General features: G+C 44.9%; 1 protein-coding gene across 2 annotated transcripts in view; it reads right to left on the reverse strand.

Moving 5' to 3' along the window:
- Positions 1-26782, reverse strand: part of LRRC8E (leucine rich repeat containing 8 VRAC subunit E) — a 43878-nt gene extending 17096 nt beyond the window's left edge. The window contains exon 1 of one of the 2 annotated variants that reach the window (XM_044283004.1): positions 26655-26782. The gene's annotated coding sequence lies outside the window, so the exon portion shown is untranslated. Of the gene's footprint in view, positions 1-6467; positions 6594-26654 lie in introns of those variants that run through there. The other variant, XM_044283005.1, reaches the window with a different exon arrangement.
- Positions 26783-27512: the final 730 nt, after the last annotated feature.

A 27512-nucleotide genomic window follows, 5' to 3' on the forward strand; every position in this document is an offset into this window, starting at 1 on the left:
CGATCAGGACAGAAGTGTGTTAATTGATTTCAGCATGCCCAAGACTTTTGTTCTCAGGCGAGATAAGCCACCGCCAGTTACCTGGCTGCGTCATCCTCTATCTACATTCAGAACATATGCATCTATTTTCTTGGATGCAAGTGCATTGGAATCTTTGATGATAGCAATCAGATGATTGATTGTTATAGTTTAACTATAAAAAAGTGTAATTCAAAATCACCCCCCTTTTCCCAAAACAAAAATAAAAACTAAAAAAAAAATTAACCACCTCAGCTCCCCTAGCTTAAACACCCTGAGGCTGGGTTCACACCTGAGCGTTCTGAAAGGAGCGCTCTGTATGCGCGATTGTACGGGCGTTTGCAATCGCGCATACAGAGACAAGCGAACGCCCATTGTCGCGCGTTCCCGAAAGTCTATGTACGGGAACGCGTGACAAAACGCCCCAAAGAAGCTCATGTACTTCTTGGGGCGTCGGGCGTTTTACAGCGCGATCGTACGCGCTGTAAAACGCCCAGGTGAGAACCATTCCCATAGGGAATCATTGGTTTCTCCTTGTTGAGCGTTTTACAGCACGTAGGAACGCGCTGTAAAACGCTCAGGTGTGAACCCAGCCTTAATGACCAGACCACTTTTTACACTTCTGCACTACACTACTTTCACCGTTTATTGCTCGGTCATACAACTTACCAACCAAATTAATTTTACCTCCTTTTCTTCTCACTAAGGCCTCATGCACACGACCGTTTTTTTTTTAAGGTCCGCAAAAACGGGGTCCATAGGTCCGTGATCCGTGACAGTTTTTTCGTCCGTGGGTCTTCCTTGTTTTTTGGAGGATCCACGGACATGAAAAAAAAAATAAATATCAAGTTTGCCATTGAAATGATAGGAAAAAACGGACACGGATCACGGACGCGGATGACAATCTTGTGTGCATCCGTGATTTTTCACGGACCTATTGACTTGAATGGGTCCGTGAACCGTTGGCCGTGAAAAAAATAGGACAGGTCATATTTTTTTCACGGCCAGGAAACACGGATCACGGATGCGGTTACCAAACGGTGCATTTTCCGATTTTTCCACGGACCCATTGAAAGTCAATGGGTCCGCGAAACAAAACGGAAAACGGCACAACGGCCACGGATGCACACAACGGTCGTGTGCATGAGGCCTAATAGAGCTTTCATTTGGTGGTATTTCATTACTGCTGACATTTTTACTTTTTTTGCTATTAATCGAAATTTACCCAAATGTTTGCATTTTTAAAACTACATTTCTATATACATTTTTCTCTAAATGTATTGTTCTACATGTCTTTGATTAAAAAAAAATGTTTGGGTAAAAAAAAAATGGTTTGGGTAGAAGTGTATATAGCGTTTACAAAAATTTTGAAGCGGCTCTGACTTTCTGCGCACCTGTCATGTTTCCTGAGGTTCTACAATGCCCAGACAGTAGAAAAACCCCACAAATGACCCCATTTCGGAAAGTAGACACCCTAAGGTATTCACTGATGGGCATAGTGAGTTCATAGAACTTTTTATTTTTTGTCACAAGTTAGCGGAAAATGATGATTTGTTTTCCTTACAAAGTCTCATATTCCACTAACTTGTGACAAAAAATAAAAAACATCCATGAACTCACTATGCCCATCACAAAATACCTTGGGGTGTCTTCTTTCCAAAATGGGGTGACTTGTGGGGTAGTTTTACTGCCCTGGCATTTTAGGGGCCCTATTGCGTGAGAAGTAGTCTGGAATCCAAATGTGTAAAAAATGCCCTGTAAAATCCTAAAAGTACTCATTGGAATTTGGGCCCCTTTGCCCACCTAGGCTGCAAAAAAGTGTCACACATGTGGTATCGCCGTACTCAGGAGAAGTAGGGCAATGTGTTTAGGGGTGTATTTTTACATATACCCATGCTGGGTAAGAGGAAATAGCTCTCTAAAAGTCAACTTTTCCCATTTTTTTTATACGAAGTTGTCATTATAGAGAGATATTTCTCTCACCCAGCATGGGTATATGTAAAAAGACACCCCAAATCACATTGCCCAACTTCTCCTGAGTATGGAGATACCACATGTGCGTCACTTTTTCGCAGCTTAGGTGCGCAAAGGGGCCCAAATTCCAAGGAGTACTTTTAGGATTTTACAGGGCATTTTTTTTTTACACATTTGGATTCCAGACTACTTCTCACGCAATAGGGCCCCTAAAATGCCAGGGCAGTAAAACTACCCCACAAGTCACCCCATTTTGGAAAGAAGACACCCCAAGGTATTTTGTGATGGGCATAGTGAGTTCATGGATGTTTTTTATTTTTTCTCACAAGTTAGTGGAATATGAGACTTTGTAAGGAAAACAAATCATCATTTTCCGCTAACTTGTGACAAAAAATAAAAAGTTCTATGAACTCACTATGCCCATCAGTGAATACCTTAGGGTGTCTACTTTCCGAAATGGGGTCATTTGTGGGGTTTTTCTACTGTCTGGGCATTGTAGAACCTCAAGGTATTCAACGAGGGGCATGGCGAGTTCATAGAAGTTTTTTTTTGGCACAAGTTAGCGGAAATTGATTTTTTTTTTGTTTTTTCTCACAAAGTCTCCCTTTCCGCTAACTTGTGACAAAAAATAAAATTTTACATGAACTCGCCATGCCCCTCACAAAATACCTTGGGGTGTCTTCTTTCCAAAATGGGGTCACATGTGAGGTATTTAAACTGCCCTGGCATTTTAGGGGCCCTAAAGCGTGAGAAGAAGTCTGGAATATAAATGTCTAAAAAATTTTACGCATTTGGATTCCGTGAGGGGGTATGGTGAGTTCATGTGAGATTTTATTTTTTTTGTCACAAGTTTGTGGAATATGAGACTTTGTAAGAAAAAAACTAAACAAAAATAAAAATCTATTTCCACTAACTTGTGCCAAAAAAAAAAAAAAAAAAGTCTGAATGGAACCTTACAGGGGGGTGATCAGGGAGTCTATATGGGGTGATCACCCCCCTGTAAGGCTCCATTCAAACGTCCGTATGTGTTTTGCGGATCCGATCCATGGATCCGCAAAACACATACGGACCTCTGAATGGAGCCAGCCTTACAGGGGGATGATCAATGACAGGGGGGTGATCAGGGAGTCTATATGGGCTATATGTCATTGATCACCCCCCTGTAAGGCTCCATTCAGACGTCCGTATGCATTTTGCGGATCCGCAAAACACATACGCACGTCTGAATGGAACCTTACAGGGGGTGATCAGGGAGTCTAATATGGGGTGATCAGGGGTTAATAAGTGACGGGGGGGGGGGGTGTAGTGTAGTGGTGTTTGGTGCTACTTATTACGGAGCTGCCTGTGTCCTCTGGTGGTCGATCCAAGCAGCGTCGACTATACCTTTTAGGGGTTAAAAAAAAAAAAAGTTATAGGGGTCAAAATATAGCGACTAAAAAAAAAAAATTATAAGATTTTTTTTTCCCCACTTTTTATTATTTATCACTATCAAAACCCAAGAAAAACTATACATATAAAAAAGGTATCACCGGATTTGTACTGACCTGTAGAATAAAAATAACTGGTCAGTTTTATCGCACATCGAGTGTCGTAAATAAAAACTCGTAAAACTGTGGTAGAATTGCTTTTCTTTTTTTTTGCAATTTCACCCCATTTGGATTTTTTTCCCCCACTTCCCACTACATCATATGCAATATTAAATGGTGGCGTTGGAAAGTACAACGTGTTTCGCAAAAAACAAGCCCTCATATGGCTATTTAAACAGACAAATATAAAAAAGTTATGGCTCTGGGAAGGCAAAACGAGAACGCAAAAGAAAAACTCCGGGCCTGAAAGGGTTAAGACTCCTCATTCAATTACCTAATGATGCTTATGGAAAGAAAATATGTGGCCAGGATCTGACATCTCAGGAGGCTTCCTATTAACTGGTCCATTGCCAGAGGTCAATCACATAACAAAGGAGACAAAGGCCTCATGCACATGACCATTCCGTTTTTTGAAGTTCGCAAACCGCGGATCCGTAAGACACGGATGGCGTCCGTGTGCTTTCCGCAATTTGCAGAACGTAACGGACAATCTTTAATATAACTGCCTAGGACATGTTATTATTTTTTTTGCGGAACAGGAACAGAGCACTGGATGCGGACAGCACACAGAGTGCTGTCCGCATCTTTTGTGGCCCCATTGAATAGAATGGGCCCGCTACCGAGCCGCCAAAACTGCTAGGACTCTTTTGCATAAATCGAGAATCGAGACAATTATCGAGAACAAATGTTTATACCAACGCCCTTTCCTGATGATTGGCCCATGTCGCTAATTACAAAACAAGCAAGCAAACATTCTGCACATCGTTGTTTGTTGGCAGCACTTACACAGTAAGGTGTGCTGCCGACAAACAATGGAACTGTGTGGGGATGAATGATCGTAGTAACGATCGTTCATCACCATAGCATAGGTATGATTGTTGCATTTCAAATGTAGCAAACAAGTAGGCGATGATCAGAAATAATCCTCCCCATTGCCAATCACTACCTGCTTTATCGGCCCATGTAAAAGGCACTTACTCATCTGCGGATGTTGTGAACTCCCAAGTTACCCAATACCAGTTTCTAATGCATAGGATTCAATAGTAATACGATTACCAGTATGGATCTTCAGCCTATTAATACATACTGTATAGAGCTAAAGTTGATCGCCGGTATCTACCAACTGTGTGCCCCAGTTGCAGGAGATCCCCTTTATCCGACTGAAGAACACGGAGGGTTAGCTTGCCCGTAGATACAATACAGCATAGAAATATCAGTCATAAAAAAAGCCAAAATCAAAAGGGATTTCTTGGTTTAGAAGATCTATTTTAGAATGGTATTTGAGGGACATAAACTTAATTAGGAAGGATCTCCATTCAGGAACCTCATCTCAGGTGGGTCCAGCATATCTAAACATTACGCAAATGGTCCATGGTTTCATTGAGGATTGTGTAATGTTTCATTTCTCCTGAGGTGGCGCTACAGGGTAACACATACTCCCTCTTAGGTTTCCCATACAGATGATCATTCGGGGTCTCAAAAGAAGGACGCTCTGATCATCTTCTCATCATTTGAGCCTTCTAACAAGAAGGGTGCGTTCAAAGTGGGCAACTAATATATCTACCTTCAGAGCTCCTACAGGGTTTGTCACCCTTCTGGAAAACATGATATAATATAAGGAACATCTGCCATTCATGGCAGCATTGTAATAGATCTTGAGTGTTGCTGGAGACATGTACCGGACTGCAGACTTGGTTCTCTCTGGAAAATCCACTTCATCCTGACTAAGCACCATTAAAACCATTCCACACAGCGATGATACATTTCAGGAGGGGGCTACGTTTCCACTTCCTACACAGCTGTGCCATGTGTCTTGTATTCTGCTACACACGACATGCACAGTAGTAATGACACCGCTGCCCTGCAAAGCACAGACCACAGAGTTTACTAAGGTACCAGAGGATGAGAAGGAAGAGCCTAAGCTTATGGACAATGAATGGCTTGTGTAATAAGTCCACCCTGATGTAGACACATGGTGGGACATTGGCATCAGACAAATGGTCCTCAACACAGCAAGTACATTTACACACAAAACGTCAAGTAGGATACTAAAGGCCCCTTTACACAGACCAATGATAAAGGCAATTATTGGGAGTGTTCTGGTGCAGCCACCCAAATCATTTCTGGGTAGCAGATTGCGCTGGCTAAACTGGCGATCTGCAGCTCAGAAACCACAAAAGTGTGTGGGGACGAGGGGTCACTGATCCCCATAAGGCGGAGGCCTGTAAATGAAGATTTCTCCTCCTGTTACAAGTAGGCAATTATCAGGACAACTTATAAAACATATGGGGTCATTTATTAAGACCGGCGTTTTAGACCTTTGCGCCGCAATCTGCGCCAGAAATACGAATAGTACAGACATATTTCTGGTTAGTAATTGACCCCCCTAGTTTTGCTCTACAAAGTGAACTCATTGCATTTTTTATTACACCTCCCAACATGACCCAACCATTAGACTTGACCATAATATTACACTCTATACACCGAACACTACACCTACCAACATGACCTGACCACTGGACATGACATAATACAATTCTATTATACTCTATACATAGAACACTTCAACCCCTAACATGACCTGACCACAGAACATGACATAATACAATTCTATTATACTCTATTAATAGAACACTTCAACCCCTAACATGACCTGACCACAGAACATGACATAATACAATTCTATTATATTCTATACATAGAAGACTACAACCACCAACGTGACCCTGACCGACCACTGGGCAGGGCAAAATACAATTCTATTATATTCCATACATAGAACACTACACCTCCCAACATAACCTGACCACTGGACATGACATGATACAATTCTATTATACTCTATACATAGAGCACTACACCTCCCAACATCCCGAACATTATACTTACCACATTATACACTCTGCTGAAGAATACGGGAACTCTGGTCAGCGGTGTAATCCCCGGTCGCTATAGAACTGGAGATTTCTCAGGAGACATTGTGCTCCTGCTCCAGGAAGCGGTGGGACGCTATACTAGTCTCTTCTATAGTTTCCTATAGCATTCTCCTCCTGCTCTGCATGTAGGTTGGGCTGAGACTTGCTGGAAGGCTTGCCTGTAACCTGAGAGCTTTAATAGGTCTGGCATTTAAAGAGACAATGCCTGCTTTCAGAGTATTAAGGAAGGGAACACACCGGTTCTCAGTGACATTAACTACAACCCAACAGCCACATCTGGCCTAATTTCACGAGTCGTTTTATAGTAAAAGATTTAACCCCTCTCAAAACTCTGCCCCCCCCCCCCCAATGTATTCTGTATGTTTAGTGTTATCCAGACTGCCATAAACTAAGGTGTGAGTACCCGTTGCAAGTGACTAATGAGAACATGTGACAAATGTCCTCCACCAATAGGTAGATTAAAGGGGTTGTCTAATATTTTACATTGATGGCCTCTATATAGGATATTAATATCTGATCGGCAGGGGTCCAAACACCACACATCCCCGTCGATCACCTCCAGAACTACAATCGTGGCCAAAAGTTCTAAGAAAAACTGTGAAAAATAAAATTGGTGCCAAAGTTTGCAGCTTCAGTTTTTATGGTGGCAATTTGCATTAATTCTAGATTGTTATGAAGAGTAATCAGATGACTTGCAATTAATTGCAAAGCCATTCATCGCCTTAAAAAAAAAAAAAAAATCCCAATTTCACTTCATTTCAGCCCTGCCCCAAAATGACCTGCTAACATCATTTCAGTGATCTTCTCTTTAGCTCAGGAGAAAGTGTTACTGAGGACAAAGTAGCTGATATCACTCTGTCATGTTGCTACCACGAGACCAGTGTCGTGCCAACAGTTATAGGGGTTTTCCAGGATTTTAATATTGATGACTTATCCTCAGGATAGGTCATTAATATCAGATTGGTGCCGATCAGCCGGTTGAAGAGAAGGCCATGCTCCATGTGAACGCAGCCTTCCCTTCATTGTTTACCTGCTCACCGTTGACATCGCAGCGGTGAGCATGTGTAATTATAAGCCATCCCATTCACTTCAATGGGGTGGGCTCCTTCCTATACACTTGTCGGACCCCTGCTGATTTGATATTGATGACCTATCCCGAGTATAGGTCATCAATATTAAAATCCTTGGAAAACCCCTTTAAGTGTCTTGAGACAATCTCATGTTTGAGGAGCTTGTCATCCAAGAGAGTCGGCTCACTCAGAATTTTGCCTAAGAACACTGCCATGAATAAAGAATGGCATCAAAACATCCCCCAAGAGCAACTTCGATGATCCAGGAGCAAGTTGGTGAGGAGCAATGCTCCTTCCAGCATAACGAAGCACCATGTCACAAGGCAAAAGTAAGAACTAAGCGGCCTAGTGAACATAACATTGAAATTTTGGGCCCATGGCCAGCAAACAACCCAGATTTAAATTCCATTGAAAACCTGTGGTCAATTCTCAAAAAAGGGAATAAACAAAAACTGAAATGGTGAAACTCCAAGCACTGATTAGGCAAGCTTAGTTTGCCATCAGTCAGGATTTGGCCCAGAAGCTGATCCAGCATGCCAGGAGGAATTGCAGAAGTCTTGAAAAAGAAGGGCCAACACTAGAAATATTGAGACTTTTCATAAACTTGATGTATTTGTCAATTAAAGTAAAAAAAAAAAAAAAAAACAACAACAAAGGGGTTGTCCGGGTTCAGAGCTAAACCCGGACATACCTCCATTTTCACCCCGGCAGCCCCCCTGACTTGAGCATTAGAACAGTTCATGCTCCGATGCTCTCCCAGGAAGCCTGGTGACCTCACTGGCACTGATGGGCAGGCTTTAGTGCTGCCCTAGCCAGTAAAACAACTAGGGTAGCGCTAAAGCCTGCCCATCAGAGCCAGTGACGTCACCGAACACACTGCCGGGCGGAAGCTTCCGCCCGGCAGTGTGTTGTTGTAAACAAGAGACCTTGCCCTGCCCGATCTAGCGCAGGGCAAGGAAGCGCATCGGAGCATGAGAAGCTCCGATGCCAACATGAGGGGGGCTGCCTTGGTGAAAATGGAGGCATGTTCGGGGTCAGCTCTGAACCAGACTACCCCTTTAACTGTTCTTCAGTATACTATAGAAACATCTGACAAAAAGATACAAAAAAACAATGAAGGAGCCAACTTTGTGAAAACCAAAATTTGTGTCAGTCAAAACTTTTGGCCACTACTGTAGACAACTATCTATTGGATAAAGCTGGTTACTGCAGCGCTGCTCCCATTCAAGTACTTTAGATCTGGATGGAGTCACTAATGCCATGCCGCTGGCCCTTTATGCCACACCCTCAGTTTTGTAATCTAAATAACATGGAAGAGATATTAAATATAATTATATCCCCCATTTTGACATCCAAATATTTTTAATACCATAAGTAGTGTGGTGCAACCAAGGCCTGAAGGTCAATACAACTGGTGTCACTTGTGCTTTTCCTAGGTGCCTTTGATTTCTTAAAGGGAAATTGGACTTTTGGTAATAAGTGGACTACAGAGGAGTGGAAAGACTATTTAGCAAAGAACAGGATAGGTGGCCATGACAAGTCTTTGGCTGGAAGGTAGAATGAGGCAGAAAGTTCCCTCACTGCTTGGTTAAAAACTACCAACGAGATAACTTAATACACATTAGGCTACATGCACACGACCGTTGTGTTTTTTTTTGCGGTCCACAAAACACGGATGGTGTCCGTGTGCATTCTGCAATTTGCGGAACGGCACGGGCAGCCATTAATATAACTGCCTATTCTTGTCCGCAAAAAAGGACAAGAATAGGACAGGTTGTATTCTTTTTAGCGGGGCCACGGAATGGAGCAACGGATGCGGACAGCACACGGAGTGAAGGACTATATCGGCCAATATGGACTAAAATCTGTATGGCTGCGTTGATGTAACTACTGTTCACCAAAAAATTGTTCGCTCTAAGGTGGCTCAACCATCTATCCGCTTCTGTCTAATCTGTGTATGGCCACCTCAGTCAGTAATTCTCCAAGCAAACCTACAGGAGATGATGACATGGACTGCATTTTACCTAGACTTCTGTATTAGTGTTTGTTTTAGGAGTTTGCCGATTGCCTTGTTGGCTGACTTATAGATGTGTTTACTTTAGGCTTGTTTTTTTTCCCTTTCTTTATTCTAAAGCTGGCCTTACAGCTGTCTGAACAATAGCAGGGCAGACAGCTATTCCTCCTAAACTCCATTCTCCACGTCACACGTGCTCGGCTCGGCTTGTCCGACTTTACGTATTTAAAAAGGGAGAGGTGACTGAAGGGCCCTTTAAACTGCCCAATGTTCAGGCACATCATCGCTAGCGAATGTTTGTAGGAATGCTGACTACTGGCAATCTGCTGGTGTAAAAGGTGCCACCAATTGCCGTGGAAAGAGCTAGGATTGTTGGTGCAGTCACCTAAATCATCATTTGCCGGCAGTAGATCGTGGTGTCTAAACAACCTCTGCTGCCGGCAAACAACTGATTCTGTATGGAGACGAGCAATGGAGGGGATTGCTGCATGTAAATGTGGTGGTCTCCTCCACTGACGAGCAGGGTATAATCAGGAAGGAATGCTTCCTTCCCAACAATCGTCTGCTCCATCGTGCCATGTAAAGGGGCCATAAACTGCTGACAGACACCTCTGGAGGTATCTTATGTCCTTGAGAACAGGATTGGGCAACTTGAAATCCATCAGTCCGATCCTTCTCTTTCAGGGGGAAAGTCTGGACACATCCAAACACATAAAATTGTTGGTGGTCCCACTAAAATCATGGGGTTCAAGCATTAATATGTAGGGTTGTCCAGGATTTTGATATTGATCGCCTATCCTCAGGAGAAGCCATCAGAACCTTGGGGGTCCAACAACCCGCGCGTCCACCGATCAGATGTTACTTTGGAGCGTCTCCGTCAGAACTCCACAGCTCCGTCCATAGCATAGTGGATGGAGCTGGTTACTGCAGCCATACACTTTAATGGGAGCAGATCTGTAGTTATCAGTAGCAGCTGATCAGTGGAGGTGCTCCACTCCTGATGTTGGCTTCAGACACTGCATCAGGAAACCTGAAGGTGTGGCCGTACCCTAATGACCCAAACAGACAGCATCACAAGGATCCAATTAGTTCAGGTCATACGATCAATGGCTAGGGATGGATTTATACAGGTGCAGAGAAGATGTGCCCATATTATACTCCTGCGAAACTTGCCTAAAGGTCCTCTTATACATGCCAATGGCGGGCAATAAACAGGCGTTTATCCGCGATATACCAGTCAGTCGGCGCTCGTTTAAAGTGCCTTTCACACCAGGCAGAGTGCGAGGAATGGATGCAGTTATTGCCTGACCCACTAACTTTGCATATTGTCGACTGAACATCCCTGGTTACACCAGGCAACATACTGCCGATAAACCACCATTTTAGGTGCCACAAGAAAGATGAGACCACCTGACACACAAGTGTTTTGCTCATTTCTCCGGTGATCGGAAGGCCAATTACCGGGAACAGAAAAATCGTTGGAATTGGCCTATCCTTGGGCCATATAAAAGGGGATCTACGGGAAACAGGGAGGTCGTCCACTCTTAACAGGTCCATGCACATGGCATTGCTGCATACATGGAGCTTTTGGGGGGAGCCCACACGTAGTGCCCACATGGTGATCAAAAACGTCAACAACCACCCCTATCTGACTGATGCACGTCATAACAGGTTGCTACATTTGGAGTTTCCCTTTAGCCTCCATGAAGATGATCTAGTAGTAGAGTGCACCATACAGGTGTATGAACAGGCGCGTCCAGTACAGCGCTGAACACAAATGGCTTTCCTATAATGTTATCATGCAGATAATACATATGCACAGTTGCTGTGGGGTCAGCACTTGCTAAATATTGACCTACCCACATTCCCTCCCGGAGTCCAGTTCTTACATTGAGCCACATGACACCATTACGGACAGAGCCAAAGGACCGCTGGATGCTAAAGGACTTAAAACGCAGTGTGAACAGTCACTGATAAAGGTATGTGAATATCTCCCCCACCCCCCAGGTAGAGCATTAGTCATTGTACTGAGGCATTGTTCTCCATTGTCAGCTCCATCAGACTCCCTGCAGTGACCACCGAGATGGATAGAGGTCCACAATGGCCCAGGGGTTTCCCATTAATAGTCGGCCTTCAGGGATGCATATGGAAATGACATGGATGCTTGGAGTTGCATTTACAGCTGCATGCATTGTCCTCTGTTATCAGCCACTTCCCATTCAAAAAGACCCCATGTGAGGTCCCTTCATAGGTGTAGAAACTTCACGGCTAGGCATACTGAGAATGCAACAGCTCTACGGATAGTAACATATTAGGGAACGGTTAGGCCTCTTGCACATGAGCGTGACAGATTGGCTCCGGATGCGTTCAGGGTGCGTGCAGTGAAGCTCGCACCATTTTGCAAACAAGTTCAGTCAGTTTTGTCTGCGTTCAGTTTTTTCCGTGCGAGTGCAATGCGTTTTGATGCGTTTTTAGCTCGCCTGCTAAAAAAAAACTGAAGGTTTACAAACAACATCGCCTAGCAACTATCAGTGAAAAACGCTTTGTATCCGCACTTGTTTCCGGATGCAATGCGTTTTTCACTGAAGCTCCATTCACTTCTATGGGGCCAGGGCTGCGTGTAAAACGGAGAATATAGAAAACTGATGTACACAGACTCATTGAAATGAATAGGTCAGGATTCAGTGCGGGTGCTATGCGTTCACGTCACGCATTGAAAAACTCGCTCGTGTGAAAGGGGCCTTATGTATGCAGTTCCCTAATAGACTCACAGCCTGGGAGAAAAAAAAAAAACCTCCCAGGCTGTGAGCTCTGCGCTGTGATTGGCCAGCGCTACAGCCTGGGAGAAGGAGACGCCCAAGAGAACAAGGGAAGTCTCCGCCCAGTATAACCAAGGCCCCGAAGCCTAGTATCAAAAAAAGGCAAATCCTGGTATTGAGGTCGATACCAGGCAAAAGTATCGATTGGGTATCGAAAATTTTATACCCAAAACAACCCTAGTTCAATCTATCATCCAAAAATGGAAGGAGTATGGCACAACTGCTAACCTACCAAGACACGGCCATCCACCTAAACCGATAGCCCAGGAAAGGAGAGCACTAATTAAAAAAGCAGCCAAGAGGTCCATGGTCACTCTGGAGAGATCCACAGCTCAGGTGGGAGAATCTGTCCACAGAGAAACTATTAGGCCCCTTTCACACGGGCGAGTTTTCCACGCAGATGCGATGCCCGAGTTGAACGCATTGCACCCGCACTAAATCCGGACCCATTCATTTCTATGGGGCTGTGCACATGAGCAGTGATTTTCACGCATCACTTGTGCACTGCGTGAAAATCGCAGCATGCTCTATATTGTGCGTTTTCCACGCAACACAGGCCCCATAGAAGTGAATAGGGCTGCGTGAAAATCGCAAGCAAGTGCGGATGCGGTGCGATTTTCACGCACGGTTGCTAGGAGACGATCGGGATGGAGACCCGATTATTATTACTTTCCCTTATAACATGGTTATAAAGGGAAAATAATAGCATTCTGAATACAGAATGCATAGTGCAATAGCGCTGAAGGGGTTAAAAAATAAAATAAAATAAAAAATAATTTAACTCACCTTAATCCACTTGCTCGCGCAGCCGGCATCTCTTCTGTGCTGTGTGCAGGAATAGGAGCTGTGGTGACATCACTCCGGTCATCACATGATCCATCACCATGGTAAAAGATCATGTGATGGACCATGTGATGACCGGAGTGATGTCACCACAGGTCCTTTTCCTGCACACAGCACAGAAGACAGACAGAAGAGATGCCGGGCTGCGCGAGCAAGTGGATTAAGGAGAGTTAAATTATTAACCCCTTCAGCGCTATTGTACTATGCATTCTGTATTCAGAATGCTATTATTTTCCCTTATAACCATGTTATAAGGGGAAAAAATACAATCTACAGAACACCGATCCCAAGCCCAAACTTCTGTGAAGAAGTTTGGGTACCAAACATGCCGATTTTTCTCACGCGCGTGCAAAACGCATTACAAAGTTTTGCACTTGTGCAGAAAAATCGCGCATGTTCCCGCAACGCACCCGCACCTTTTCCTGCAATGCCCGTCTGAAAGAGGCCTTAGTCGTGTACGCCACAAATCTGGCCTTTCTGGAACCGTAGCAAGAAGAAAAACATTTTTTAAAACAAGCCATAAGAGGTCCCGTTTACAATCCACCGCAAGCCATGTAGGGGACACAGCAAACATGTTGAACTTTTTGGCCTAAATGCTAAATATGATGTGTGGCAGAAAACTAACACTGCACATCACCCTGAACAGACTATCCCCACTGTGAAACATGGTGGTGGCAGCATTATGTGGTGGGGAAGCTTTTTTCAGCAGGGACAGGGAAGCTGGTCAGAGTTGATGGAACTTAAAGGGATTCTGTCACCTGGATTTTAGCTACCGAGATTTTCACATCACTACATCAGTCTCCACAATTTAGTTTAAAATCTGTCTTGTCATTTAGGGTAAAAATCGCTTTTATTAAATATGCAAGTTACCTCTATAAGGAGCCCAAGGGGATTTTTCTCTGTCCGTTGGAGGCCATCCGCACCCATCATCTCGGAGCCCAGCAACGCCCCTCTGTTAATTATTCACCCCTCTCATTATTTTTCAGTGAGCTGTAATCTCGCGCATGCGCCCTGGTTACACTGGTCCGGGCCCACGCGGTGTCCCGGCAGCAGCTTCACGGAAGCAGGCGCGCAAGCGCCAGCTGTCTGCGCACTTCTTGCTGGGCTCCGGGATAATGGGCGCGGCTGGGCTCCAACAGAGAAACATCCCCTTGGGCTCCTTATAGAGGTAACTTGCATATTAATAAAAGCGATTTTTACCCTAAATGACAAGACAGATGGGGGTAAGAGTAGTATATTTTAAACTAAATTGTGGAGACTGATGTAGTGATGTGAAAGTCTCAGTAGCTAGAAATCTAGGTAACAGAATCCCTTTAAGGGTCCATTCACACGTCCGCAAAAGGGGTCCGCATCCGTTCCGCAATTTTGCGGAACGGGTGCAGACCCGTTCATTTTCAATGGGGCCGGAATGTGCTGTCTGCATCCGCGCTTCCGTTTCTGCAAAAAAAAGATCATGTCCTATTCTTGTCCGCAATTGCGGTTACGCAAAATGCAGAATGCACATTGCCGGTGTCCGTGTTTGGCGGATACGCAAAACACTTACGGACGTGTGAATGGACCCTTATGCACGGCAATCCTGGAGGAAAACCTGGTAGAGGCTGAAAAAGACTTGACTGTGGCAGAGGTTCCCCTTCCAGCAGGACAACAACCCTAAACATACAGCCAGGACTACAATGGAATAGTTTAGGTCAAAGCATATGCAGTGGCCAGGTACGAGTGGATAATATTCTGTATGTGTCGTGACGCCAATTGCAGCGTGCGCAGGGTGCTATCCCAGGGCCCTTCCAAGGTGCTATAACGCACGTCCCAGATTAGGAATGCCAGTGGTGTGTAATGGCCTATGTCCCTATAGCTTGGTGGTAGTTGTGTCACGGTGTCTCCTACCTGGGTACGGCCGGACTCCTGGCTCACTTGCAATAAATTTGAGTGTAGTGTAGGGCTGCAGCTAACGATTATTTGAATAATCGATTAGTTGTAGATAATTTCATCGATTAATCAGGAAAAAACACCAAAATGACAAATAAAAAGGGGTTTATATGATTTTACTTGAAAAAGTATGTTCAAAGGCCATATTAAAACAATTTTAGGACTTACATCATTATAAAAATGTTGCATTACAATGTAAAAAAAAGACATCATGTCCACATGGTCAGGGCTTAGGCTAGCTCTCTTCTTACACGCTATGTTACCTGTAGCAGAGAAGAGACGTCCTGACTGTGTGGACGTGGATCTGTGGATGGCAATCATGGCACTGTTTTGGGGGCATCTGTGGATGGCACTGTTATGGGGGGGGGGGGGGGGGGATCTGTGGATGACATGTGTGTCATCCACAGATTCCCCCCATAACAGTGTCACTGTGTAGTGATTGTGAATGACCCCCAATACAGGGGTGGGGCCTGGCATTTCGGTTTTGTAATAGCAGCGGGGCCAGGTGCAGTCACTGTCTTCTATTACACCGGGCCCCGCTCACCTAATCATATCCATCAAGTAGGGGATGTTAAACTACTACTGATAGTGCAAAATCACTCCAGACCCTAACTTACTAGTATTAAACTATCACAGGAGGCTGGGCAGTTGGACGGCCGGCGGCAGCAGCGTAACTCACTACGTCATGCGCCTGCGCCTTCATTCATAAAGTGGGAGGAGCAGGCGCGTGACGTAGTGAGTTACGCTGCCGCCGCCCGGCCTCCTGCCTGCTGCGAAGTGTACTAGTAAGTTTTACACGCTCCCGCCCGCATAGCAACAAATCGGCCAATTATTCGATACCGTATTTTTCGCCGTATAAGACGCACTTTTTCTTCCCCCAAAATGGGGGAGAAATGCCCCTGCGTCTTATACGGCGAATGCAGTCAGTTTTACATCGCTGGCAGCGATGTAAAGAGAGCGAGGACTCGGGGAGGGACTGGGAGGAGGAGCTGGGGCCGGCAATAGCGGCGGGGCGGTGCAGTCACTGTACTAAAGGCCCGCCCCGCCACTCCGGTGTACTAATAAAATATGTCATATTCAATGAATGGTTATTAAATATGCCCCTTTATGCCTAATAGTACCTTAAATCCTAAGCTCATCCGTACAATGCAGGCCGGGCGGGCGGCAGCGTAACTCCCTGATGTCACGTGCCTGCGCCGCCTACTTTATGAATGAAGCAGGCGGCGCAGGCAAGTGACGTCAGTGAGTGACGCGCCGCGCCGGCTGCCCGGCCTGCCGGCATTGTACTGAAGCGCTTAGGATTTAAGGTACTTTTAGGAATAAAGAGGCATATTTAATAACTATTAATTGAATAAGACATATTATATTAGTATACTGGAGCGGCGGGGGATCTGTGGATGGCACAGTTATGGGCTGGGAGGGTCTGTGGATGACACATGTATAACAGTGCCATCCACAGATCCCCCCCTGTAACAGTGCCAGCCACAGATCCCCCTGTAACAGTGAAAGCCATAGATCCCCCCATAACAGTGTCCGTCATCCACAGTTCCCCCCTAACAGTGTCCGTCATCCACAGTTCCCCCCATAACAGTGTCCGTCATCCACAGTTCCCCCCATAACAGTGTCCGTCATCCACAGATCCCCCCATAAGTGTCCGTCATCCACAGATCCCCCCATAAGTGTCCGTCATCCACAGATCCCCCCATAACAGTGTCAGTCATCCACAGATCCCCCCATAACAGTGTCAGTCATCCACAGATCCCCCCATAACAGTGTCAGTCATCCACAGATCCCCCCATAACAGTGTCAGTCATCCACAGATCCCCCCATAACAGTGTCAGTCATCCACAGATCCCCCCATAACAGTGTCAGTCATCCACAGATCCCCCCATAACAGTGTCAGTCATCCACAGATCCCCCCATAACAGTGTCCGTCATCCACAGATCCCCAGTAATAGTGCCATCCACAGACCACCTAGTTCCAAACCCACCAAACCCACAGCACACCTTTTGGTTAAAAATATTTTTTTTCTTATTTTCCTCCCCAAAAACCTAGGTGCGTCTTATACGCCGGTGCGTCTTATACGGCGAAAAATACGGTAACTGGAATAGTCGACAACGAATCCAGTTATCGAATATTATCGATAATGTTGATTAATCGTTGCAGCCCTAGTGTAGTGATAGTAGGAGTAATAGAGGAACTTGGCAGAATAATTGATGTCCAGACCTTTAGATGAAGTTCAAACGTTGCTTTACTTGAAATAACTTGCATCCATGCAGAATACAGCTTTGGTCTCTTGGTCCCTGCAGGTTTTGGCAATGATTAGCAGGAATGAGTACTTCTGCTTTAAATGTGGAGCTTGCAGGATAAAATGTCTGCTTGGCAGTTCTGTAACTGTGGCAGGGTTAGCTTCTGCACTTATCTGGTACCTTCTGCTGTGTGGGGACAGACTAGCGGAGGAGGAATTGGCTTCTCCTAGGTCTCTGGACTTATCTCATAGATGGATCCTCAGGGGATGCTTTCTTCCTGGAACTGGATGTTGTCTGTAGTTTCTGCTTTCTTCATCCAGCAGAGCTGAAGGTGCTCAGACTGGGTATATGGCTAAGTCTCAGCCGAGACTAGGTCCTTGCTGTCTTCCCTATGCTAGGGGTAAACTATATCTGGCTCTGTTTTGTCCCTCCCTTGCTGTAGGAAGAGGGACTAGCCCAATCTCCACAGAGGGGGAGCTAAGCTGGAATAATCCATTCCAGCTCAGATACACTAAACTGTAACTTGTACTTGCCAATGTGTTGCTGCCACCTGCTGGTAGCCAGGCAAATTACATGAACAATTGCATTTAACATAGCTTTATGCACATTAGTGGAGGACATAACATAAATTACATCTGATGACAGTAAAAAGGCTCTTAGAAGATAGTAGCGGGGTAGAGGCGTGTAGTAACAACTCTGGGGTGTCACACATATTTATGTGTTAGAATGGCCCAGTCACAGTCCAGACCTAAATCCCATTGAGAATCTGTGGCAAAAGTTGAAAATTTCTGTTCACAGACGCTCTCCATCCAATCTAAAGAAGAATGGGCAAAAAAATGTGCAAAGCTGGTAGAGACATACCTCAAAAGATTTCCAGATATAATTGCAGCCAAAGCTGGTCCTACAAAGTATTGACTTTTTTGAAAACCATGTATCATTTTCTTTTCACTTCACACATACTTGCTACTTTATGTCAGTCTATCACATAAAATCCTAAATTTTAGGGGGAAAAAAATGTGGAAAAGTTCCAGGGGTATGAATACTTTTTAAAAGCACTGTACTTAAATCTCTGTTAGGTTTGACTTTCTGACCATTTTCAAGATCTCTGTTTGCAGTCAGCGAATGCCAATATTCTTGTTTAGATCTGGAGTCTCCGAAGACTAATCACGCCTGAGGATTTGTTACAACTGCATCCAGTGTGGTTCGCAGAGGATTGTCTAGAATAGACAACTGTAGCGAAGCTCCAGCTGTGAGAAATGACAGGTCGGGACAGGTAAAAGAAGAATGTTCTCATTCACCGACAGCAAACAGATCTTAAAAATAGCGAGGAATTCAAACACAAAGTACACCGTTCGCGACACAAGCCTACATGATCCCGATTATAGCGATGTGTGCTCCGGACTGTAGGCATGGCCTGTCCCGGCAAGTACGGCGCAGTAAAGAGTGTGGCTCCTCCTTGTTCGCTTCCGTCATGTATTACACACACATTAACCCTCTCCTCACCAGGCGTGCTGCTCTGTTGGCACCCGCACCCTGGAAAAAGTATATGGTGTACCAGTATGGCTTAGACTTTTGCTGCCATTCATCAGCGCAGGACGCGCTATGAATGGCACAGGCAGCGCACTGAATGTAGGCAGGCTATTATAGGTAGGTGATAACGTACATGGAAGATGCACTATACTGGACTGTAGTATTCAGGTTACATTGCCGTGCTGGCACTTTGCGATAAATATGTGGGTTTTGGATTACAGATTGGAAACTCGGTCTGTAAAAAGTTCGCCATCACTGATTAGGAGGTCCTTATCCATTCTGCTGGCTGCTTCACAAGGATAAGATGTTGTCTTTAATCCCTTAGTGACCACCCATTCGTGTTTTTACGGTGGTCACTAAGGGGCCTTAGGCCTCATGCGCACGACAGTGAAAAATGGCCGTGTGACCAGTGAAAGTCTATGGGGCTAGTCACATGGCCGCCAACATTTTTTGTTGCGGGACACTATGGGGGCATTATATAAACAATGGGGGACCTTATAAATTTGGGGGACCTAAAAAAAAAAAAAAAAAAAAAAAAAAAAAAACACAAACACACTATGGGGGACATTATTTAAGATTGGGGGCATTATTAAAGCTGGGGGCAGCATAAAACAAAAAAATACTACACTATGGGGGACACTATTTTAGCTGGAGGCCTACCATCCTGTGGGTGTTCTCAGAAGGGTGGGTGTAGAAATAACTGCCAATCGAATTCATCAATTTTTCATGTTTGTTTTTAAAGGACATTAAAAACGGAGACGCGGCCAGAAAATGGATGCACACACTGATGCAAAATGGCCATGAAAAACTGACAGTGTGTCGTTTCTTTTCACTGTCGTGTGCGTGAGGCCTTAGGTTCGGCAGCAGCCTTTTCACATGAGAGCCGCGGCCCTGCTCTAACAGCCCGGACCAGCAGGAGTGCAGATCCGTGCTGTTTTAACACTTTACATGCCACGGGTAATGGTGCCCGCCGCATATAAAGTGCTGACAGAGGAAGCGGACTCCCTCTGTCTCCCATCGGCACCCCGCAGATGCGATCGCGGGGTGCCGATGTGTGTGAAGGCTGTGTGGGGTCTGATGTAGGCCCCAGAGCAGCCTTCAGTAATTTCCAGCAGGCTGCGCCTCTCTGTCACAGCCTGCTGGTCAATGTCAGAATAGCATTGCCAATAAAATGTATTCTTAGTTGCCACCGAAAAAAAACTTAACAACAAGCGATCAAAAAGCGCCATTTACTTCAAAATGATACCAATGAAAAATGCAAGTCGTTCCGCAAATATCAAGCCCTCACACAACTCCATAGAAAGAAAAATAAAAAAAAGGTTATGGGTTTTGGGAAGCGGCAATGCAAAAACATTTTTTGCTTTAAAAAAAAAAAGTTTTATTGCAAAAAAGTAGTAAAATGTTAAAAGTAAATAAGAAAATATGTATTTGGTATTACGGTCATCGTACCGACCCAGAGAATAAAGATATTTGGTTATTTATACCGAAAAATGAACACCGTCAAATTTTCAACGTAAAAACGCAGTGGCAGCATTGCTGTTTTTTTCCCTATTTCCCTCCTAGAAAGAGTTAATCAGAAAGTTACGTGCACCCCAAAATGGCGCCATTAAAAACTACACCTTGTCCCGCAAAAAACAAGCCCTCATAAAGCTATATAGACGGAAAAATAAAGAAGTTATAGCTCTTGGAACGCGACGATGAAAAACGCTTTGTCAGTAAGGCCCAAAACAGGCTGGTCACTAGTATCGAATGAAAAATAGGGAAAAATTCTAAAAATAAAAAGTTTTCTATGAATAATAAGTTTAAAAAAAAACAACCCTTTTCTGATGGAAGTGTCCTGTCAACTTCTATGAAAGAAATGACAATTTTGGGTCATAAGTTTGGTTCTGCGGCACCTTTTGGTGGCTCTGAACACATCTTGTGAGACTCCAATGGAAGGAGACCCCGGGACAGACGCCGCTCTGCACGATTTGCCGTCTGCTCCTAGTTCTACAGGAGTCTGCGTCTACAGGAAACTGGCGGATTGTTTAGACTCTTAGGTAAGATATTTACATACACAGGTGACACGTAATAGCACGGGAGCACATGTAACACGTGTAATCGGAAACATCCAACAGATCATGACCAGAAGCCAAAGGAACAATCCAACTTTTTTGTGTTGCTTTCTATGGAGGCTCTGATTGCCAGACTGCTGCCATAACAAGCTGCTCCCTACTGATGCAAAACTACAACTCCCAGTATGCTCTGACAGCTGGGAGTTGCATGAGGACCAGAGGTTGGACACCACTGCTGTACATCAACGCAGGGAGGGGGGGCGCTTAGTATTCCCTACATTAGATTACTATTCCTAAGAGGCAAGATCTGTGCAGACATTGAACAAGCAGGGAATGCTAGGAAATGTCAGCCTGCAGAACTATGAATGCAGCTCTGCAGTAATAGTATTAATAGCTCAGGATCACCAAAAACCAATGTGGAATACAATGTAGACAGGCTGCTTTTGGTCGGCGTTTCTTGCACCGGAAGGTTTTGGTGCATTTTTTTTGTGGTGAAAACACCAGCTCCAGATGTTACCTGGAGATCTAGTGTTTTTTCTTTTTTTCTTTTGTCTTTCTGGCTTCTTTTCAAAAACCCAGCATGCTGGAGCCATTTTTTACATCATATTCACTATGGAGGAAAAATGACATGAAGACTCTAGTGCAGGGATGGCCAACCTGCGGCTCTCCAGCTGCTGTAAAACTACAGATGCCCCAAAAAACAGTCAGACAATTGTGTGAGGGGAATCTTACAGATGAAATCCATGTGTAATTGTTACTCCTCTACTCTACTACATGTCCATTACTACTGCTAGGGGTGAGGTCCGACAGGGTCCCAGATCAGGTTATCAAAACAGCGGCCGATCCGGAGAAACGTGGAAAAACAGGATGACAACCCGAATCCCCACTTTCAGTTAACTGAAAAGGGTTTTCCAAGATTTATAATTATTTTAATTTTTTTTACTGATCAGCTGTTTTGAGCGCACAGCGTCGTACTTTGTATAGTGGTTGTACCTGGTATTGCAGCTCAGCCCCATTCACTTGAACGGGGCCGAGCTGCTCCTAGGCCACGTGACCGATGAATGTGTCGTCATTGGCCTAGGAAAAGCAGAAAGCCACGGTTCAAACCGCTGATCGGCGGGGGTCCTGGGTGTCGGACCCCCACCAATCGGATACTGATGACCTATACAGGGGATAGATTATCAGTAAAAAAAGAAAAAAAATTGTGGAGAGTCCCTTTAAAAGGGGTTGTTAGGGTTCAGAGCTGAACCCAGACATACCTCCATTTCCCCCCTGACTTGAGCATCGGAGCAGTTCATAATCCAATGCTCTCCTTTGCCCTGCGCTAAATTGCGCAGGGCAAAGGCATTTTTTGGAGATCCGGTGACGAACCAGGCTCTCCATGGGGCTGCCAGGAAGCCCGGTGACGTCACCGGCACTGATGGGCGGGCTTTAGCGCTGCCCTAGCCTGTAAAACAGTTAGGGCAGCGCTGAAGCTTACCAGAATAGGACATGGTCCATCATGTGTGGAGAGGACCTACAGATGTTATCCATGAGACCTGACGCTGATACACGTGACACCCAGCAGGGCAGGAAACCTTACACCCTTTGCTGCTATTCTCTAGGCCAGAGGCTGCTTTAGGCCAAGAAGACTGCAGAGCAGCGCTCAGGACGCCCGTGTCCCTCCGCAGGCAGCACAATGACATCACTGACTTGCGCCATCTGCGCCAGATAACTGACTGCACAGGCTCAGAACTCGGCCATGCCACTCGTTGGTTGATCTGGATGGATTAACGTGTAAATATATATTTTTTTCTCTAACGAGTGTGTGGGGGGAGGGGGGGTCACGGCATAATAAACTATGAGGCAGCACTATTACAGCTGAGGGGTCACTATGGTACATCATAAACTATGAAGTGGTCACGCTGTTATATACTAGGCAGCACAACATGGTCAATTTTATTGTATGGAGGCACAAAGGTGACTATTACTGCTCTGGGGCATGTTTAAAAATACTCCTTTGCTACTCTCCAAAACAGTAATAATCACCTTGCTGCCCCCCACATATTAAAAATATCCACATTTATTGCATTATTATTTTCTAGGAGCCACAATGAGGGCATTTATTCAGTTGTAGAGGGCATAAAGGCTGCATTACTATGATGTGAGGGCACAAAAGTCACTTCTCACTGTGTATGGGCACTATGGTGGGCATTAGTACTGTGTGGGGCCTAAAGGGGGCACTATTACATCAATATGAGTTTGGCGGGGGTCCGACTCCTAGCACCCCTGCCAATCACCAGTTGGAGCCCTCCTAGATGCTCACCAAGCACAGCGCCGTACATCGTATAGTGGCCATGCTTGGTATTACAGCTCAGCCTCATTCACTTCATTGGAGTTGAGCCGCACCTAGGTCACGTGACCCATGTGCGGCGACATCACTGACTTAGGAAGAGGCCTAAGCGCTCACTGAGATCTAATAATCCAGGAAAAACCCTTAATTTTATTAGGATAGAGGACTGTGGAACTATTTTTCAGGGGTAAATAGGTAGGCATTATAACTAAACGATGCAGGAAAAACTAGGAATCAAAGTTGTCTGTGTATAGACAGAACCGTACAGCAGTAATATTTACTCAGTATAGGGCGGTATTACTGACTTTTGTATAGTGTTTTATTCAGTACTAGTACGGTTGTTTTAACAGTCACTATGTAGCAGTCATGGTGTGCCTTGTATAGCGGTACTATTAGTGACATTGTTCTTTGTATAGCGAATTTTGTTCCATAACAGTATGGCGGTAATATATTTTTTGTTACATAATTTGATAACAACGTGATCCGTGTTTCCACGAAAAAAATATGACCTGTCCTATTTTTTTCAGGGACAACGGTTTGCGGACCCATTCAAGTCAATGGGTCCGTGAAAAAACATGGAGGCACACAAGATTGTCATCCGCGTCCGTTTTTTTCCTATCATTTGAATGGCAAACTTGACAGATTTTTTTTTTTACTTTCCTTCATGTCTGGTGATCCTTCAAAAATAAAGGACACACGGAAACAAAAACGGACACGAATCACGGAACCCCTTTTTGCGGGCCGCAAAAAAATACTGTTGTGTGCATGAGGCCAAAAGGTCCAGAGTTCATTTCAAGTGTGCTATTTGCATTTGGAATCTGTTGCCGTCAAATCTCAAGATGAGATCCAAAGAGCTGTCACTATCAGTGAAGCAAGCCATCATTAGGCTGAAAAAACAAAAACAAACCCATCAGAGAGATAGCAAAAACATTATGCATGGCCAAAACAACATTCTTAAAAAGAAGGAACGCACCGGTGAGCTCAGCAACACTAAAAGACCCGGAAGACCACAGAAAACAACTCTGGTGGATGACAGAAGAATTCTTTCCTTGGTGAAGAAAACACCCTTCACAACAGTTGGCCAGATCAAGAACACTCTCCAGGAGGTAGGTGTATGTGTGTCAAAGTCAACAGAAGACTTCACCAGAGTGAATACAGAGGGTTCACCACAAGATGTAAACTATTGGTGAGCCTCAAAAACAGGAAGGCCAGATTAGAGTTTGCCAAACATCATCTAAAAAAGCCTTCACAGTTCTGGAACAACATCCTATGGACAGATGAGACCAAGATCAACTTGTACCAGAGTGATGGGAAGAGAAGAGTATGGAGAAGGAAAGGAACTGCTCATGATCCTAAGCATACCACCTCATCAGTGAAGCATGGTGGTGGTAGTGTCATGGCGTGGGCATGTATGGCTGCCAATGGAACTGGTTCTCTTGTATTTATTGATGATGTGACTGCTGACAAAAGCAGCAGGATGAATTCTGAAGTGTTTCGGGCAATATTATCTGCTCATATTCAGCCAAATGCTTCAGAACTCATTGGACGGCGCTTCACAGTGCAGATGGACAATGACCCAAAGCATACTGCAAAAGCAACCAAAGAGTTTTTTAAGGGAAAGAAGTGGAATGTTATGCAATGGCCAAGTCAATCGCCTGACCTGAATCCGATTGAGCATGCTTTTCACTTGCTGAAGACAAAACTAAAGGGAAAATGCCCCAAGAACAAGCAGGAACTGAAGACAGTTGCAGTAGAGGCCTGGCAGAGCATCACCAGGGATGAAACCCAGCGTCTGGTGATGTCTATGCGTTCCAGACTTCAGGCTGTAATTGACTGCAAAGGATTTGCAACCAAGTATTAAAAAGTTTGATTTATGATTATTATTCTGTCCTATTACTTTTGGTCCCTTAACAAGTGGGAGGCACATATGCAAACTGTTGTAATTCCTGCACCGTTCACCTGATTTGGATGTAAATACCCTCAAATTAAAGCTGACAGTCTGCAGGTAAAGCACATCTTGTTTGTTTCATTTCAAATCCATTGTGGTGGTGTATAGAGCTGAAAATGTTAGAATTGTGTCTGTGTCCATGTCCCAATATTTATGGACCTGACTGTATATGCGATGATATTGTAGTACAACATTTTAGCATTTTGGGTCTCCTGATCACTCCAGGGGCCACGATTTGTCTAAAACCATCCCCGCATGGACACAAGAGGCACAATGACGACATCATGGGGGTGTGGTACTAGTCATGTTTCCCAGGTAGGGAACCTGTTAAAAATTTGACTACCACCCCTGACTACAGCTTTATAATACTATTACACGCAGAGTACTACTACACTGCTCCACTGCTTTGTTACTACGGCATTGATCACAGTACTAGATTAATACTCCCTTGTATGAGCTACCTGTATGCATACAATACCACAACTACTACTCCATCAGCCAAGGACATCATCTGCATGGAGTTTGTATGTTCTCCCTGTGTTTGAGTGTGTTCCTTTGGGTTCCTCTCACGCTCCAAAGACCAAGGGACATGGAATTTAGATTGTGAGCTCTACTGGAGACAGCAAACTATAATCACTGTAAAGCGCTGCGGAATATGCTGGCGCTATACAAATAAGTAATACATATATCTACTTGGATTACTAGTCATTAGTACATACAGTACTACTAGCACCATCATCCACTACTCCTGGTGACTCTGCTCCATATTACTATACTAAGACCCATACAGTACTACTAGCACCATCATCCACTTCTCCTGGATTGCACTGTGACTCTGCTCCATATTACTATACTAAAACCCATAGAGTACTACTACTACTCTGCAGTACTACTAGCACCATCATCCACATCTCCTGGATTGCACTGTGACTCTGCTCCATTATTACTATACTAAGACCCATAGAATACTACTACTACTCTGCAGTACTACTAGCACCATCATCCACATCTCCTGGATTGCACTGTGACTCTGCTCCATATTACTATACTAAGACCCATAGAGTACTACTAGCACCATCATCCACATTTCCTGGATTGCACTGAGACTCTGCTCCATATTACTATACTAAGACCCATAGAGTACTACTAGCACCATCATCCACCTCTCCTGGATTGCGCTGTTACTCTGCTCCATTACTACTATACTAAGACCCATAGAGTACTACTACTACCACTCTGCAATACTACGAGCACCATCATCCACCTCTCCTGGATTGCACCGTCACTCTGCTCCAGTATTACTATACTAAGACAACTACTCTTCCAACCCCCCCGTCCACGTGTTAGTACTTACCAGGCTCAGGACGCACTCATAGAGCAGCCCCTCATCCTCTGCCGGCCGGGACCATGCTGCAGCTGGAGTAGGGGAGGGGGCCGTGCTCAGGTCCCGGGATTCCCCTGTGAGGAGGAGGAGGAGTGAGGCAGGGCGGGGCCGGCTGCACACCTCTGAGGTGATTACAGGGCTGTGGGGCGGCCACATGTGTGCTCGGCGCTGTACCCTGTGTATGGGCAGCGGGAGGAGGGTCACCCCCACAGTGGTTCTGGGTGTGAACACTGGCATCAGAGTGGGCAGTGAGGCCAATTGTATCTCATTGTGCACTGTCCATGGTCTGTTTCTTGCCCCTCATCATTTAGGCTAGCAGTTGTCGCGCGACATTTTGTTGCACCAATGTCGCGCGACAATTTTTATAATGGCAGTCTATGGTGTCGCACTGCAACATGCGACATGCTGCGACTGCGACGCGACAGTCGCAGAAAATCCATTCAAGATGGATTTTTCTGCGACTGTCGCAGTCGCAACATGTCGCATGTTGCAGTGCGACACCATAGACTGCCATTATAAAAATTGTCGCGCGACATTAGTGCAACAAAATGTCGCGCGACAACTGTTGCGCCCTATCTGTCGCGCGACTTTTTGTAGCGCGACAAATGTCGTCGTGTAGACCTAGCCTTAGGCTCAGTTCTCATGACTGAAAAAAAACCTGATGGGGAATCTGCGTCATGTTTTTTTCCCATGCGTTTTCAGTCAGGATTTTCATTCCTACCTATTTTCAGTTCCATTCTGGTCGCGGATTTAGCACGAAACGGACGACAGGACGCTTTAATTTCCGCCATTGCAGAATTGGCAAGCGGAAAGAAAAACTCAGTACAG

Source organism: Bufo gargarizans, chromosome 2 (genome assembly GCF_014858855.1).
Source record: "Bufo gargarizans isolate SCDJY-AF-19 chromosome 2, ASM1485885v1, whole genome shotgun sequence".
NCBI lineage: Eukaryota > Metazoa > Chordata > Amphibia > Anura > Bufonidae > Bufo > Bufo gargarizans.